The sequence below is a fragment of the Mytilus edulis genome, chromosome 9, assembly GCF_963676685.1.
Source record: "Mytilus edulis chromosome 9, xbMytEdul2.2, whole genome shotgun sequence".
Classification (NCBI taxonomy): domain Eukaryota; kingdom Metazoa; phylum Mollusca; class Bivalvia; order Mytilida; family Mytilidae; genus Mytilus; species Mytilus edulis.
Window position 1 is genome coordinate 11,547,061 of NC_092352.1, and position 16,554 is coordinate 11,563,614.

Sequence of the window (16,554 nt, forward strand, 5' to 3'; positions counted from 1 at the left end):
ATAAGTACAGAGTCACGTCAAATGGATATCACAAAAAACAGACTTAACAGTAAAAGCAATATTAATGAGAAAAATAATTTTGTCGTTCAAAGTATGACGAAATGGATATCACAAAAAGCAGACTTAACAGTAAAAGTAATATTAATAAAGACAAATAAAGAAATACTATAACACGTTATTAAGATGATAAACAACGTCAGTACGCAGAATCTATACTTCAAGTCATCGTGTATTATTTGTGAAGTTGTGAAGGTCTTGGTTTCTTCCGATGAACTTTTAGAAAAAGGACGAGACGTTCTTTGACATACCCCTGGTTCATCAACTTTCTGTTCAGACACTGTTGACGTTTTACAAATTCTGAGTAGGAGCTGCAAGCTCTTGAATACCGAATAAGTTGGGAAATGTATATCCCATATGCAGGTGAAGTTGGTATATTGCTACTAAGGTGGGGGAAATTGATAATTTCAAAATTAAAATCGTCTCGTTTGTCATAGATTCTGGTACTGAGATGACTGTGTATGTCAAATTCGATGTATAAGTCTAAAAATGAGGCGGAGGAAGCCGTGTCTGTTGTTTTTTTAATTTCTAGTTCTGGGGGATATATTAATGGAACCCAATCAGAAAAGTTCGGATTTTTAATGGAAAGAACATCATCAATACATCTGAAAGTGAAATTAAATAACCTGGCTTCTTTGATCTTCTTGTTTTTGACAAGTGTCTGAAGGAACTCCGATTCATATGAAAATAAGAAGAGGTCGGCAAGAAGAGGCGCACAGTTCGTTCCCATAGGAATGCCGACAATTTGTTGAAAAAGTCTACCTCTAAATTCAACAAATACGTTGTCAATAAGAAACTCAAGCATACTGATCACTTGTTCCTCTGTGTAGCATGTTTTACCCTTTTGTTAACTATTAACAAAATATGCTTTATGGTATCCCAAAGCAATAAATTTATAGCGTATGCTACCATTTTTATGTTGAAAAGCATTGTGGATTATTTCTTTTAGACGATTTTTCATGCTTCCCTACTGAAATTGATATCATACCTTTATGAATAAGAAGATGTGGTATGAGTGCCAATGAGACAACTCTCCATCCAAGTCATAATGTCTAAAAAGTTAACAATGATAGGTCAAAGTAAGACCTTCAACATTCAAACAGGAAAACCAACGGTCTAATTCATATAAAAAACGAGAAACGAGAAACATCTATGAACCAACCAACAACTGAACAACAGGCTTCTGACTTAGGCCAGGTGTATAAAAATGAAACGGGTTTAAACGTTTTAACAGGCGCCAAACTTCACCCTAACATGAGACAGTAGTGTACCATTACAACATAAAAAGACACAATATGAAATATCAATTGAAATGGCTATGTTCATAATTAAACAGTTAAATATTTTTAATTATGTTTTAATAGATTAAAAACAAAAACAATGTTAGCATCGACGAACAACAATATAGCTACAGTCTGATGATACGTATTTAAGAAAAAGCGTGTGCATTAGGATGAATACAACATTATAATGTCAAGAAGACTTATAATTGGTTACCACAAAATAATTCATCATCGCCATGGGTGCAATGTTTTCTGCCGTCACAAAGTAAGCTTGATGAAATGCAGTGACCCTCTTTGCATTTGAAGAAGCCTGGCTGGCAAATCTCTTTTTCTACAAAATATATTGTTTTTTTTTTATAAAAGTGTATTTTTAGGGGTGATTGAACAAAGATTCGCAGATTTATAGTTGGAAACAAGAATGAAATGTTTTCTGCAATTAAACACAAGATTGTTCAATTATAGACAGTTGTCCATTCAATACATAGAACTATAAACCGTCCAAAGTTTGAGTAAAACATGAAAACAACACGTTATAAATTGCATGCGTCCGAGGTGCTTTTCTAGATTAACCTTCATCAGGAACGCCCAAAGCCGAATATTTGAAAGCCAAGGATGTGTAAGAACCGAAATAGTTGAAGAGCTTTATAACCAAAAAGGACCTAAACAAAAAGCCAAATTTAGTAAAAAAAATTTAACACTTTTATTCCACGGATCGATATGAAAAGAATGCGAACTGAGAAATAGTCTCAAACAAGAGTATGTGTCCAAAAGACCCAATGCCCCGCTCACATCGTGATTCTCTTTGTCAAATGAAATTGAGGGCAACATTCTCATTTGTAATGCATTTTAGTTGGAAATAATAAATGTAACCTGTGTATTAAGTTTCAAGTTGATGACTACAGGCCAAACTGAACTACTTTCATTAAAAACCCTGATAATCATAATTGAATAATACTTATAATACTTAAAATACTTTATTCTATGATAATTTACCAAAGTATTGGAAAGAGCTTCAAGAAATCTTCACTGCTGATTCCATAAAGAAACACAAATACTGCTGTGATCACTATAATATGTCTTAACAACTTTCATATGCTTCACTATTAGATTGTCTGTGTAAAAATGGTCAAGAATTGACCCACTAATATGTGTTGGTACTGAGACATGTTGTTTTAAGCCGGAATTCAAAAAATAATTCATGTAGAACTGATGACTGATCTAAACTAATGTCTTGGTTGATATCTCCTGTGATGATAGAGTTATCGAAAATGTATGGATGTGTTTCAATTAAATCACGAAATTTGTCTCGACAATGCATGCTTGGATTTTGTTGATTTGGAGAATTTTAATTTGCTGTAATATAAAGATATCCATTAGAAGTATTCACTTTGATTACAGCGATTTGAAGGAAATTGTCCTTGTAAAGAAGCACTTGCTCACTGTAAATTGATTGTTTTACCATAATAGCTGTGCCACCTGCTGTCCTACAAGTTCTGTTGCCAGGTTTGTCGACTCTGTAAATGTTATGTGTTTTGAAATGTTCTAAAGATGTTGTTTTAATATTGTCAGTTAACCATGTTTCTGTAATTACAATCACATCACTATTTGAATGACAAGGATCTAACAGAATATCTTTCTCATGTAGTAAAAAGGAACGAGCATTGATAACAGATATCAAAAACTCTTTTTGGTCTTCCTTAATGAAGGTGAAAAATTGATCAGTGACACAATTTCCCCTAAGCCGTTCCATTTCTTTGAGAACAGACTTGTTTGCTTTAACTTTTTTTTCCTCAAAATATTCTAGATATAATTCAGTTAATGTTTTTGCTCTACTCAACGCCACATATGCTTGCCCATCAAAGAATGTGTTTTGAAATGATACAACAATTTTGTTTACAGTTATCCCTTGCACCTTGTGTATGGTACAGGCTCATGCTAATTTGATAGGGAATTGCAGACGGGACATCTTTAGCCCTTTGTTTTTTGATGATAATGTGAATGAAATTTCACTCCGTGCAATAGGTGTGGCTGAACTAAATTGTTTGTTTTCAACTGGGAATCGAGATACCTTTCTTGCATTAGATCCTGTATTTGCATCATCAAACTGTACCAACAAAGCAACTACATTTGAAATTGTTGAGGAATTGTTTATACGCTTTATTATCATTTTAATGGTTCCTTGAGCACCATTTACAAGTCCATCTGATACATCAACATTTCTTGTAAGCATGATTTTTGCTCCAACTGCTACTGTAATTTCATCAGGCAAACCACCAGTAAATCTAGGATCATTTTTTGGATTTATTTTCTTTAAGTCATGAGGCTTTTTATCAATTGCTTTTAATATTTCCATGGTTTCCTTTGAAGTTGATAACATTTTGGTATTATGCTGGTCCACCTTTGCATTAGTGGAATATACATGTAAACAGTCTATGGGATGTTTTAATGGATGAATTGTTGTATCTGTACATTTCAATACTTCTATATCTTCACTTGTGAAAGTAGCATTTCTAATTCTATTTAACAATTCAGCAAACTTGAAATCATCCTTTTGCCTCATTATCTCAGTGAGCTCATATAGTGAGAAATCATCCCATAAATTACCATACATACGACTTAATGGGTCTTTAGATGGTTTAAATACAAACTGCTGCATAACTGGTGGTAATTGAAAAAGATCTCCAAAATGCCAGAACTGAAATACCCCCAAATGGTTCATTAATTCCAGTTATTTCACAAAGCCGGTAATGTATTTGTAGAAGCAGCTCTGATCCTACCATGGATATCTCATCGATGATAAGAAGTCTAATTTTGCTTGCTTTTGACCTTAATGCATTTCTTTTGTCATCTGATAATTTTAGATATGTTTTAGTTTGTCCTAAAGGTAGCAAGAAGGCAGAATGTAATGTCACACCTGAAATGTTGTGAGCAGCTGTACCTGTTGGGGCTGTTAATAGGACATGAACATCATCAGGATTGTCTCCAATAGTTTGTAGCTTGCGTAAAGCCATCTGATAAATGCAAGAAATTAAATGAGACTTTCCTGTTCCTGCTCCACCAGAAATGAACATACGCAGTGGGTCACTCTTCTTCTTTGAGATGTCCATATGTGCTAGGTTCTCACAACACTGCAATACTATTTGGAGAATGTCGCTTTGTTTGGCATTGAGGCTGCGAATTCTTTCACGATAATCCTCATCAGTCAAAAATAGTGGTCTAAGTTCGACTGTCATGCTAACAGGAACAGTGTTACATATGACAGGTTTTTCATTTTGTTTTCGTTTATCTTCTGTGTTTAAAAAAGAAAAGTTTTCATCTTCAGTAACCCCTTCTACTTGTTCAGCATTTTCCTGTTCTACTTGTGGTGCAATAGTATCCCAACTATGCTCAGGTGGACCAACAGATTCAAATTGATCTAATGCTTCTTCAAAAATGTCTGCATGATGTTCTAAATGTTGTCTATTGCTGTCAATAATGTCAAACACATTATCATAGAGCTCTTCATACATATCAAACTTGTTTAGATCTTCATGTTCTTTTCTCCAAGGCATGTACAGTAATAATTGTGAATAACAATAATCCTCTTTTTCTTTCAATTCTGAGTATTTATGATATTTAAGAATTGCTGGTTTTCTTGTCTTTCGCATTTGTCCTAGTGTATTTTTAAGAGTAATAGTACTTGATGCTGTATTGTCTTCAGCTGATTCAATACCATTCTCACAACTTTCACTTTTTTTTACTGTTATCATATGTATACCAGATGGAAAATTTGGCCAAACAGAGATTTTCTAACTTTGTTGATCTTGCTGCATAGCGATCCAAAATACTTGTCTGATAAACATCTTCATCTTCGTCTTCCTTGTCTTTGACCGATGACATTGGTTTAAGTAAACATATACGCCTTTCTGGTCTGTCTGCTGGAACATATACAGTGGAAAAGTTACTCTTGAATAATGGAAAACTCAGCAAACGATAAACTGCTTCCTGCGCACTAACCTCTCTTGCATTCAAAAATGCAGAAGCATATTTTTCATTGATGACTTAAAATCTAAAGTGTTTGCTTCATTAGACACTGCTTGAAGTATCTGGCTCATCTCTCGTTCATCTTTGGTGATATAAGCAACCATGTATGCAATGCAAGCATATGGATCCAAACAGTACTGAACATCCAAATTTGCTTCCCATGCACGTAGTAAATGTTTATTGTATGAGTTTATTTGAATCTCAGTCGGGTTTCTTTTGTAAATAATAAGTTTTCCACGCTTTGATAGTTCTAGTGCTGATTTGTATTCTTGAGGTGAAATGTTTGAATCCTTTAACAGATGATTCAATGATGTATAGTCTTTTGTCTCTAATTTTTCAATTACTGAGTATTTAATTAAAGCTGCATTTTCCAGTGCTAATTTTGCCTCATTAGGGTTAAGAAAATCTGATGGTTGAGCAATTATTGTTTCTGATGAAGGTGGTTTTGGGTAGTTGAACCTGCAGTGTGTGCCTTTCTTTTTACAAGTTGCTGTATGGTTGTGGAACTGTACAGATTTTACCAAATTATGAAATTCTGGATGTCTTTTTGCAGATGGTATTGAGCATGTTATATATTTGTCTATGAATTTGACAATATCTTTTACAGGAGTATCTGGATTTGGTGCATTATCAACCCAAAGCACGCAGTGTGCATGAGGGGATCCTCTTTGCCGGAACTCTATTCTATAAGAATAATAAGTAATGTTTCCCAAAGGTTCAGCATTACTAAGTATAACATCCCTAAAAAGACACTGTAATATATGGTCAAAATGCCTAGCTGCTGTCACAGGATTTGATCTCAAAATTCCACATTTTTCCTCCCATGTGAGTTTACCTACTTCTTCTTTGGACATTGACTTTCCCTGTTGCCTTGTTATAACTATTATTGTATCTGTCCATTTCATGTCAGCTGCAGATAAAGTGACAAAGAAGGTGAATATACCAAGTTGTTTCACTGCTGCTAGCAACTTATACATTGCTTTTTGCCAATATGGTGGAGTACCTCTTATTATTTGCAGAAATCTATATGCCTTGTCTTTCCTTATTAGACTTTGGAGGCGTACAGGATCTTTCAACATACCAACATTGACAGCCTCTCCTGATGAATGACTGTAAGCCTTTCTCACTGCTATTGATATTGAGTCCATAATTTGTTTATATTCTGTTACGTATTGGGCAAAAAAGAGATACTCAATGTTTTTAGCAAACACTCCAGTTTTATTCAGTATCCTTGCATTAAAGTACTTTTTAGGTGTAAGGTGTACATTTCTGTGCCGGTCAAAGCCAAATGGACCTGTAGGGAAAAGCTGTGGAAAAGATAATTCTTCACACCCTTCATCCAACATAATATTTACTGGTGATTTTCCTTCACCTGGTGCAAGAGTTATTATATTTTCTGTGTCCAAATGAGGATCTGTTCGTTGAATGCATGTATCATATAAGACATTTTTTTTGTTCAGAAGTATCAGGTTCATCTCCATCTTCTGATTCTTCAGATTCTTCATCCTGTGTATCATCTTTGTGGTCATTGGAATCATCATTATTAGTTATGTTATTATCATCCTTAGTAATAGCATTCCAAAGTTCCTTATCTTCACGTGCACTTGTATTTTCCAAGTCTGAGGTTTCCATAATATTAAAATAATGAGGATTATTTTTTTTAAACCATTGTAGACATTCAAGTATTACTTTGGGCCTTATGTTTTGAAAAAAATGCATGTCCCTTGTAACATTTCTTTCGTTTAATTTTGATAGGTATAATTCCAGCACTGATGGGAGTTTGTGGAAGAGATGTGCATACTTGTTGTACATTAACTGGCACATTAACCACTGCTCCTTTTATTCCTGTTTGTCATCGTCTTGGTAAGGCTAACAACTTCATGAATGGATAACGTGTAGATAGTATGCGTGCTTCAAGTGGTGTCAAATCCTGAATTATTTTGGGTACATCTGGCAACATCATGTTATTAGCTTCTGCTTGTGGTGGCATTTTGTTATTTTGGATATGTTTCATACAGGTCTTGCACATGTATTCAATATTATCTCTGGATTGACTCGCAGTCCTACATTTCTCCAGTATGTCTTTAAACTTGAATTTATCATTTTTTAGTCTGACAACTGTTGATTTGTATAACATTCTGTTACATACTGTACAAATATACTCCAGTGATTCACTAATATGTTTCCTAAATAATCTCAGTTTAAAATCAATGTCAAGTGATCTTTTCTGCCTTAATATGCTCATTCGATTTCTTTTAAACTTCAACTTATCTTGAAGTCTATCATAAGATAATGTTTTTCCTTCAAAGCTTTTACGTTTTGCCTCCTTTGTATTTCGAATTTTTCTGTTGTTTTGGGGAATTTCTTGTCTAAACATTTTCATTCTTTTCATAGCAGCCTTTTTACCTAGTGTTTTGTCATCTTGAGGAAGTTCTTGTCTAAACAATCTCTCTCTGTCTGAATCAGCTCTTTTGACTCGTTCTTTGTCATCTTAAGGAAGTTCTTGTCTAAACAATTTCTTTCTGTCTGAATCAGCTCTTTTGACTCGTTCTTTGTCATCTTGAGGAAGTTCTTGTCTAAAAATCTTCATTCTTTTCACTGCAGCCTTTTTAGCTAGTTCTATGTCATCTTGAGAAAGTTCTTGTCTAAACAATTTCTTTCTGTCTGAATCAGCTCTTTTGACTCGTTCTTTGTCATCTTGAGGAAGTTCTTGTCTAAAAATCTTCATTCTCTTCACAGCAGCTTTTTTAGCTAGTTCTTTGTAATCTTGAGAATGTTTATCTCTAAACAATCTCTTTCTGTTTAAATCAGATCTTTTAACTAGTTCTTTGACATCTTCAGGAAGCTTATCTTTAAACAATTTTTTTCTGTTTAAATTAGCTTTTTCGGCTAGTTCTTTTTCATGTCTGGAAAACTGTTCTCTATTAAATCTCCTTCTTTCTTTGTCGTTTTGTCTTGTTATGTGTTGCTTTCGTTGAGATATAGTCTTTCTATTAATTTGTTTTCTCACAGATTCCTTATTCATAATACATTGTGTTTTTTCACTTGGATTATTTGAGTTTTTATTTGAAGCCCACTTGATTTGTCTTTCTAATTCCTTTGAAAGTAATTCAATCTCAGGACAATTAGTCACAGAATTATTTTTTAACAGATTTTGAAGATCTTGGGTTGATGTAACAACTTCAAAATGGTTTTGATTGGTATGTTTGAGATATATAGCATTATATTTATTTCTAATATTTGCTTGTGACTGTGATGCTGTGTATTTTAACCACTTCCATGTTTGCTCAGTGAAAGAGTACACATATATATCTGTTTGTAAACAACTTGCCATAGCAGTAATTTCTACTTCTGTAGCCCACACTGACAGACTTGCCATATTTGATTTTTGCAAATATTGTCTCACAGTTATTCTGGATGGTAGAACAGTTGTTAATTCTTGTGGTATTGTCATCATATATGCAGTTAAATACTTTCTTACAGCTTCGTGATAATTTTCACTACCAGTCATTATAAAAGACACTGCCCTAAAAAGCAGTTTCCATCACCAACTAAAGGATGTATATTTGTAGGGACTTGAATTAAACTATCTGAAGAATCAAAATGGTGAACAAATAATACAGGTAACTTAAATTTGATTGTCTGAACTGCCTGCCATTTCATATCAATTGGATTGAATGTAAAATCCTGTATCTGTTGTGTTCCTAAATAAATTAGTTCATCATTTGATGCAGCCTGTGTTGACACATTTTGACAATTGTTCTTAGTAATGTTCCTTCCTGGAACATCATCAAATCGTTTGTCTTTAACTTCATCAACAACTTTAGATTCTTCCTTAAAGACCTTTTGTAATTCTACAAACTGGGCATTAGTATCACTCAAAGTATCTTCCTTGTTCTTTTCTTTATTTTCAACGTTTTGAATTTTACTCTCTGTAGGGTTTTTTTCGACACTACTTTTACAAAAGTTTGTTTTTATTAATTGAGTTTTTTTTTCTTTAGATACTAGTTTGATTCTTGATTTTGTCACATCGTCAACAACCTTGATATTGTCTAAATGCTGATTAAGTTTTTGAACAGAACTAATACTGTAGAGCAGTGCTTACAATAAGTACACTTATGATTGCTCAAAGTTCTTTTTGATTTGAAATCCTTATTGCAGTAATCACATGTGAAATCTGTTGCACAGTTATGGGATTTAAGCTTCTGTGAAGACGTGAACACTTTATCACAAAAAGTACAAATTATACATTGATGTTTTTTCAGGAATGATTTTCTATTGTATGTTTTCCCACATGTGAAACACTTGTAGATGTTGTCATTATATAGATGAGCTCCTTTATTTCCTAGTAGATGATCAGTCATGCTGCTTTTTCTGAAAATAAAATATTAAAATATAGCTTTTTAAAAGCACATGATTGTTAAATTGTATGTTAATGATGATTTCAGTTATACACTTGATAAAGATCCCCTTTATCATTGTTTATCAATAGTGTAAATGGTTCCTTTTAAACATATAGAGATTAATTCAAATCAATTAATTTAATGTTGTATGAATTTAGAATAAAATATGCGTATTATCCAGATGAAATTATCAATATAAGACAATTTCAGTTAAAATAGTTGTGTAGTGTTATTTTACAATAATATGGTTGAATGTAAAACTAACAATTTTTAAATTTTATTGTTCTGACTGATCTTTTCTGGATTCATATCATTGAAGTTACATAAAGAACTTTTTAATAAAAAAATAAAAATATGTCTTGAACTGATCATGATATTATCAATAACAGAGGTTACAAGTTGAACTTTATAAACTGGGAAAAAGGATGAAAAAGTTTAATGCATAACTGTTAAATAATTACAAGTTATAAACTGGGCAACCTTTGTAGGAAATACAGGACAAATTTAACAACTTTGTAAATATCTTGAAGCCACATCAAGTTAATATTTCGATTTTCATCTGTCATAAGAAATAGGTCAGTATTTATATTTAATTGTTTTTTTAATTTTTCAGAGAGTTACAAAGCCAAGTCATGTCTGTTAATCCTATCATTGGCTGAAGTAAATAAAAAAATGAAACATATTAACTGAAACAAATTGAAGTGGAATAGGGAAAAAAGTCTGCAGATTCATGAGTCCTATATAGGGTTTAACTTGATATGACCTTTTGATAAGTTGAATTTTATAATTAGTCTAATTTCCACTAATAATTGATAGAGGTTTAAAGCAGTAATACCAAAACAAAACATCAATTTTCTGGTCAATTATAAAGCTTTTTGTTTGCTTTTGAGGTGTCAAAGGTACTTCAAAATGAAACTTTAATTTCAAAGAACCAACTCTGGCATCAATTTTTGTTTTGAAAAAATATCATATTACTGCTGCAAACAAACAAACAAATAATTATATTACTTACTTACTTATGCTCAAAGATAACTGTAATAATAACAATTCCATTCTACAATTTTTAATATAAATAGTAGTTTATAATACGTACACAATATATATTCAATAAAAAGTTTTAAAAACTTACAAAAACATCACAGCCATTATTGTACTCAGTAATTCCAAGATCTTCAAAACTGCACGCACACACAATGTGTTGAACAGAGAACTGTTCTCTTTAGTTGCAAGTTGATGCAAACTATAAACTAGAGCCTGTGTAGCATACCTGTTATCTTTTTAAATAAAATTGATACATTATACAATAGAACAACAATAATAATTCTAATGCTTTATTCCTAACAATTATGGTTTCCAGGTTGTGAATTATAACTTCATGATAAACTACCTCGTGACTCACAATGAACCATGAAATGTGGACCAAAACCTAAATTTGTAGTACTTTTTAGAAATTCCCAATCATAATGACTATGTATGCAAAGTTACAAATGGATGCAACTATAAATTCATGATAAACTACCTCGACCAAAAACGTTAACCTGAAAAAGAGCTGTTTTGCACAATCTCATTTTCATGTTCAATGAACCATGATGATGAAATGTGGACCAAAACCTAAATGTGTAGTACTTTTTAGAAAATTCCCAATCATAATGACTATGTATGCAAAGTTACAAATGGATGCAACTATAAATTCATGATAAAGTACCTCGACCAAAAACTTTAACCTGAAAAAGAGGTGTTTTGCACAATCTCATTTTCATGTTCAATGAACCATGAAATGTGGACCAAAACCTAAATTTGTAGTAGTTTTTAGAAATTCCCAATCCTAATGACTATGTATGCAAAGTTACAAATGGATGCAACTATAACTTCATGATAAACTACCTCGACCAAAAACTTTAACCTGAGAAAGAGCTGTTTCACACAATCTCATTTTCATGTTCAATGAACCATGAAATGTGGACCAAAACCTAAATTTGTAGTAGTTTTTAGAAATTCCCAATCATAATGACTATGTATGCAAAGTTACAAATGGATGCAACTATAACTTCATGATAAACTACCTCGACCAAAAACTTTAACCTGACATAGGACGAACGGACGCACAGACGGACGAACTTCATGATAAACTACCTCGACCAAAAACTTTAACCTGACATAGGACGAACGGACGCACAGACGGACAAACTTCATGATAAACTACCTCGACCAAAAACTTTAACCTAACATAGGACGAACGGACGCACAGACGGACGAACGGATGCACAGGCGGACGAACGGAGGCACAGACCAGAAAACATAATGCCCCTACTACTATCGTAGGCGGGGCATAAAAACATTTGCTATCAATACTACTAGTTTAATTACTATCATAAGACCATAGGTAAAAGAACCTTCACATATGGCCAAACTCGGTACAATATCACAATAAAAAGATGGTTGCTTTGTAACTCGACTCCAGTCGTAGATACCGAACAGTTTACGTGTTGACTGGGGGACTATTCTTAATCATTTGAACAAGCGAGGTGGAAGATACAAAAGGGATATACAAACTCATTAGTTGAAGGAAACCAGACAACGCCATGGCAAAAAACGAAAAACGACAAAAAGTCAAATAACAGTGTGCACACTAAATAAAACTAATGACTGAGCAACAGGAACCCCTCCAAATTCCGGGGCTGATATCAGGTGCTCCCGAAGGGTAAGCAGATTCTGTTCCACATGTAATGCTTTTATAGTACAATTTGTTTGTCTTACCGCAGTGCTGAAGATGAGTCATATCTCTACATCCATTTACATCATTTCTTTCATTTACACGCATTATGCAGTGATCTGTATAGTTATACAACTTTCCATCAGAACACAAGGAATGGCTACTGGAAACATTTTTCGAAATTTCTGACAAATAAATATAAGAGTAGTTTACCGATGTTCAAATCGTATAAAACGATTAAAAAAGATAAACGAAGGGAACAAGAAAAAGTGAGGGACTCCAAGTAAACAAAGATGACATTATAAGGTAACAGAAAATATATATTCTATACGTTTAGTGAAAAATCTAATCAAACACATTCATCTAAGAGGATGAAGCACACATTAAATAATGATGTACGAATCAAGTTTCTCACTGAATCAAAAAGATACATAACCAGAATGCATATCGTCGCTGGGCTTCTAAAATGTCGTATATGACTTTTTTGGCTAGGAAGAAAACCTTTCGAATTACAAAATAGCATACAGTAAGACCTATCAAAATGTGTGAAATAAGACATATTACAAAATTGCCAATGTCAGTTGTTTGTAAAGTTTGCTTCCAAAATGTTGTATGAAAACTTGAAAATCGTTGTAGAATGGCTTTGGGAAAAAAATAATTGTACATTTCTTTATTTCTGTGAAAATAATTTAAGGACTTGGATAATCCAGAAATGTCAAAGTTTTTATTTCACTGCTATTTACAAAAATGTTCAAGTTCACATACGACATTTTGGAAGCATGCATTTTGCCAAAAGTTTCAAAGCCTGTTTGTGAGATATTTTTTTCTTGAAAAATTTGTAATTTACAACATTTTAGAAGCCCAGCGACGATATGACTTGAAACAGGAGATTATCAATTAAATTTCGTGACACACTTTAACATATAATTTTTTTTCGCAAACATTGGAAACGATAATACAGGTTTATAACTTTTCTTCAAATTTTTTCAGCTAAAACATTTGAAAATATATTAATGCTGCCTGTACTTGAAAATTTACCTGATTTACATACAACAGGTCCAACTTTCACATCATAAAACCCCTCGTCACTGTAAGATTTATCTGGAACACCGTAACGATGAAACGGAAGTCTATCGGGATTTGAAATGACTATATTATCAGTAAACACTCTATTGACATCTGATTGACTCCAGTCCATGCCTCCAATACAATGGCAACTACAGAACAAGGAAACTAATGTGATGATGATAATGGAATGCACTTTGTTTGAAACAGTTTCATACGGCATCTATACGGTATGAATTGTAAGGTGTTATATTGTGCAATATTGAATTAGCTTTATGTCTGACTATCAAATACTTGCATTTCTATTGACTTTCAAATATATAGTAAAATTAAGTTGAATTTACCATGTTAATTTTTTTATGTGTTATGATAAGGAATATATAAAAAAAGGTTATAAATGTAAAGCATACAATGTGATCATAAGAATCGGAAACAACTTAGGGACCGTTCAATATTTATCAGATGGATGGGCCGGTGCATTCTTAATATTGTTTTATTAAAAAAGTTATTGCCCATCCTTTTAGATTGTGAAAAAAGTCCTTGCCCATCTAAAAAAATCTATAAAAAAGTCCTTGCCCCTCTAAAACTCTAAGACAATCAAAAATGATTTAGGTTCTTTTTCTATTTTAAAGTTTTTAAATTTTTATGTCTTGAAATCAAAGAATAGACTTTATAAAAAATTTAAAATGTGCTAGTTAATTATATATGTATATATCTATGTGTGTATCAGAACCATACATTTTATTGATTTTTAAAACCAGTATGAATATACATGTACAGATTTGATTTTATATATGCAGCCTCAAATACAATATTGATTTAAAATAAAGGAAATAATTCAAATTAAGGGACAATAACTCTTGGACTAGTAAACATATTATCATATACTGAATTACTTATTATTGTCCTAAAAACAGAACATGTTTATAGTTCAAATATCAATGTCCCTTTATCTATTCTACTTTTCAAAAAAAAAAAAATATTATGGTCTTTTTAAGCAAATATAGGCAGACATGTTTTTGACTTTGATGCAGCCTTTTTCGCCTATTAATTAATTCCCTAAATTTGACAGCTTAACACCAAACTATAAAACAACCTGGCATTCTTTAAGATGAATATATAAATGAGATAGCTGTACAGTTATATGAAAATCTAAGTTGATTTGAAAAAGTTATAAAAAAAATGAAAGGTGACCATCTGAACTTAGTCGAAACTTAAAATTGTAGCTTTTTTTCAACCTATTAACTAATTCCTTTAAATGACAGCAAAAAAAAAAAACAAAGTACAAAACAGCCTGGCATTCAGTAAGATCAATATACAAATGATATAGCAGTAGAGTTTTATGAAAATGCAAGTTGATTTGAAAAAGTTATGAAAAAAATTAAAGATGACTATCTTGAAATAACAAAAAACTGAAAATTTAAGCTTTTTCTTAAACCTTTTTATTAAATCCATTTGAATGACAGTATCACACCAAACTACCAAACAACTTGGCATTCTGTAAGATCAATATATAAATGAAATAGCTGTTAAGTTTTATGAAAATTCATGTTGATTTAAAAAAGTTATAAAAAAAATTAAAGATGACTATCTAGATTCAGCCTAAACTTAGAATTTGAGTTTTTTTTTTCTTACCTATTAATTAAATCTAAAAATTTAACAGCAATACATCTAACTACCAAACAACCTGGCTTTCTATAAGATCAATATATAAATGAGATAGCTGTAGAGTTTTTGGAAAATCCAAGTTGATTTGAAAAAGTTAGAAAAAAATTTAAAGTTTACTATCTGAATTTAGCCTTATCTAAAAATTTGAGCTTTTTTTTCTTACCTATTAATTAAATCCATAAATTTTACAGCAATACACCAAACTATTAAACAATTTGGTATTCTTTAAGGTCAAAATAATCTAAAAGATAGTCTGAACAGAAAATTCTAGCTTTTTATTCCTTAATTAAATCCTTAAAATTGACAGAAATGAGCCAAGCTACCAGTTTGTTGAGACATGTTTTGAGTGCCCGCAAAAGAAATATCCTACAAACCAATAAAATTGATAACATAATTTTTCCTATAAAATATGTTCTGGCCCATCCACTAAATATTTTAAAAAAAGTTCTTGCCCATCCAAATATTTCCACAAAAAAAGTGCTTGCCCCGCCCCATTTTGCACCGGCCCATCCATCTGATAAATATTGAACGGTCCCTTATATACCAAACTTCAAGAGCTCAAACAAACAAAAATCTGACACAATACCGTTTACCACAAACAGCTGATAATTATCCCAATCAAAGTGATTTGATATCTGTCGATACCATTTCTACATAAACTTTCATCAGGGCTTACAGTTCGAAGAACAAGCACAAGCAGTAGATGGCGATAAACAGTGCAAAAACTTTCTGATATTAATAGATACATTCGTCAAAAATTCACTTTGACTAAGTGGGTTTTGTATAAATGAAACGACTCCTATGACTACGAGAATGATGGTACGTTGTTCGTCAAAATTAAATAAAGTTTTTTTACTTGCCTGTTATTGCATGCCTCAACAACGATGACAATAGATTCCGTATACCTTTTAGAGTTATCAGATATAACGTCGTGGTAATAGCATGTTAATTTCACATTTTGTGAACACTGGTGGTTGTCCTTCTTCATTACACTCTTTATCATATCCTCAGGAAAACTATATACTTTTTCAAGTACAGTTTCTAGTTTATCAGAACTACCATAAAAGCTAGAGAAATAGTCAACATCATTATAATAAAAGAATGTTGAGACCAGTAAAGCATTGCCTTGATCATTGAATTCACAGTATACCAAATATGTATCTGAAATAAACAAAAATTGAAATGACATCCTCACGTATTGTTACTTGTTTGAATTATTTTCAAACTTTACTTCAGAACGGTGTTGATTCATCCTTTTACGCAAAGTTTGTCGACTTTCACCAACACAAAGTACATTCAATTCCGGAAACGACATTGTCCGTGGAACAGTCCAGAGGATGAA

The 16,554-nt window shown here is 32.3% G+C and overlaps 1 pseudogene; it reads right to left on the minus strand.

Annotated features, from left to right (window-relative positions):
* Positions 1-13,802, minus strand: part of LOC139489513 (G-protein coupled receptor GRL101-like) — a 43,229-nt pseudogene extending 29,427 nt beyond the window's left edge.
* Between the last annotated feature and the right edge of the window lie 2,752 nt (positions 13,803-16,554).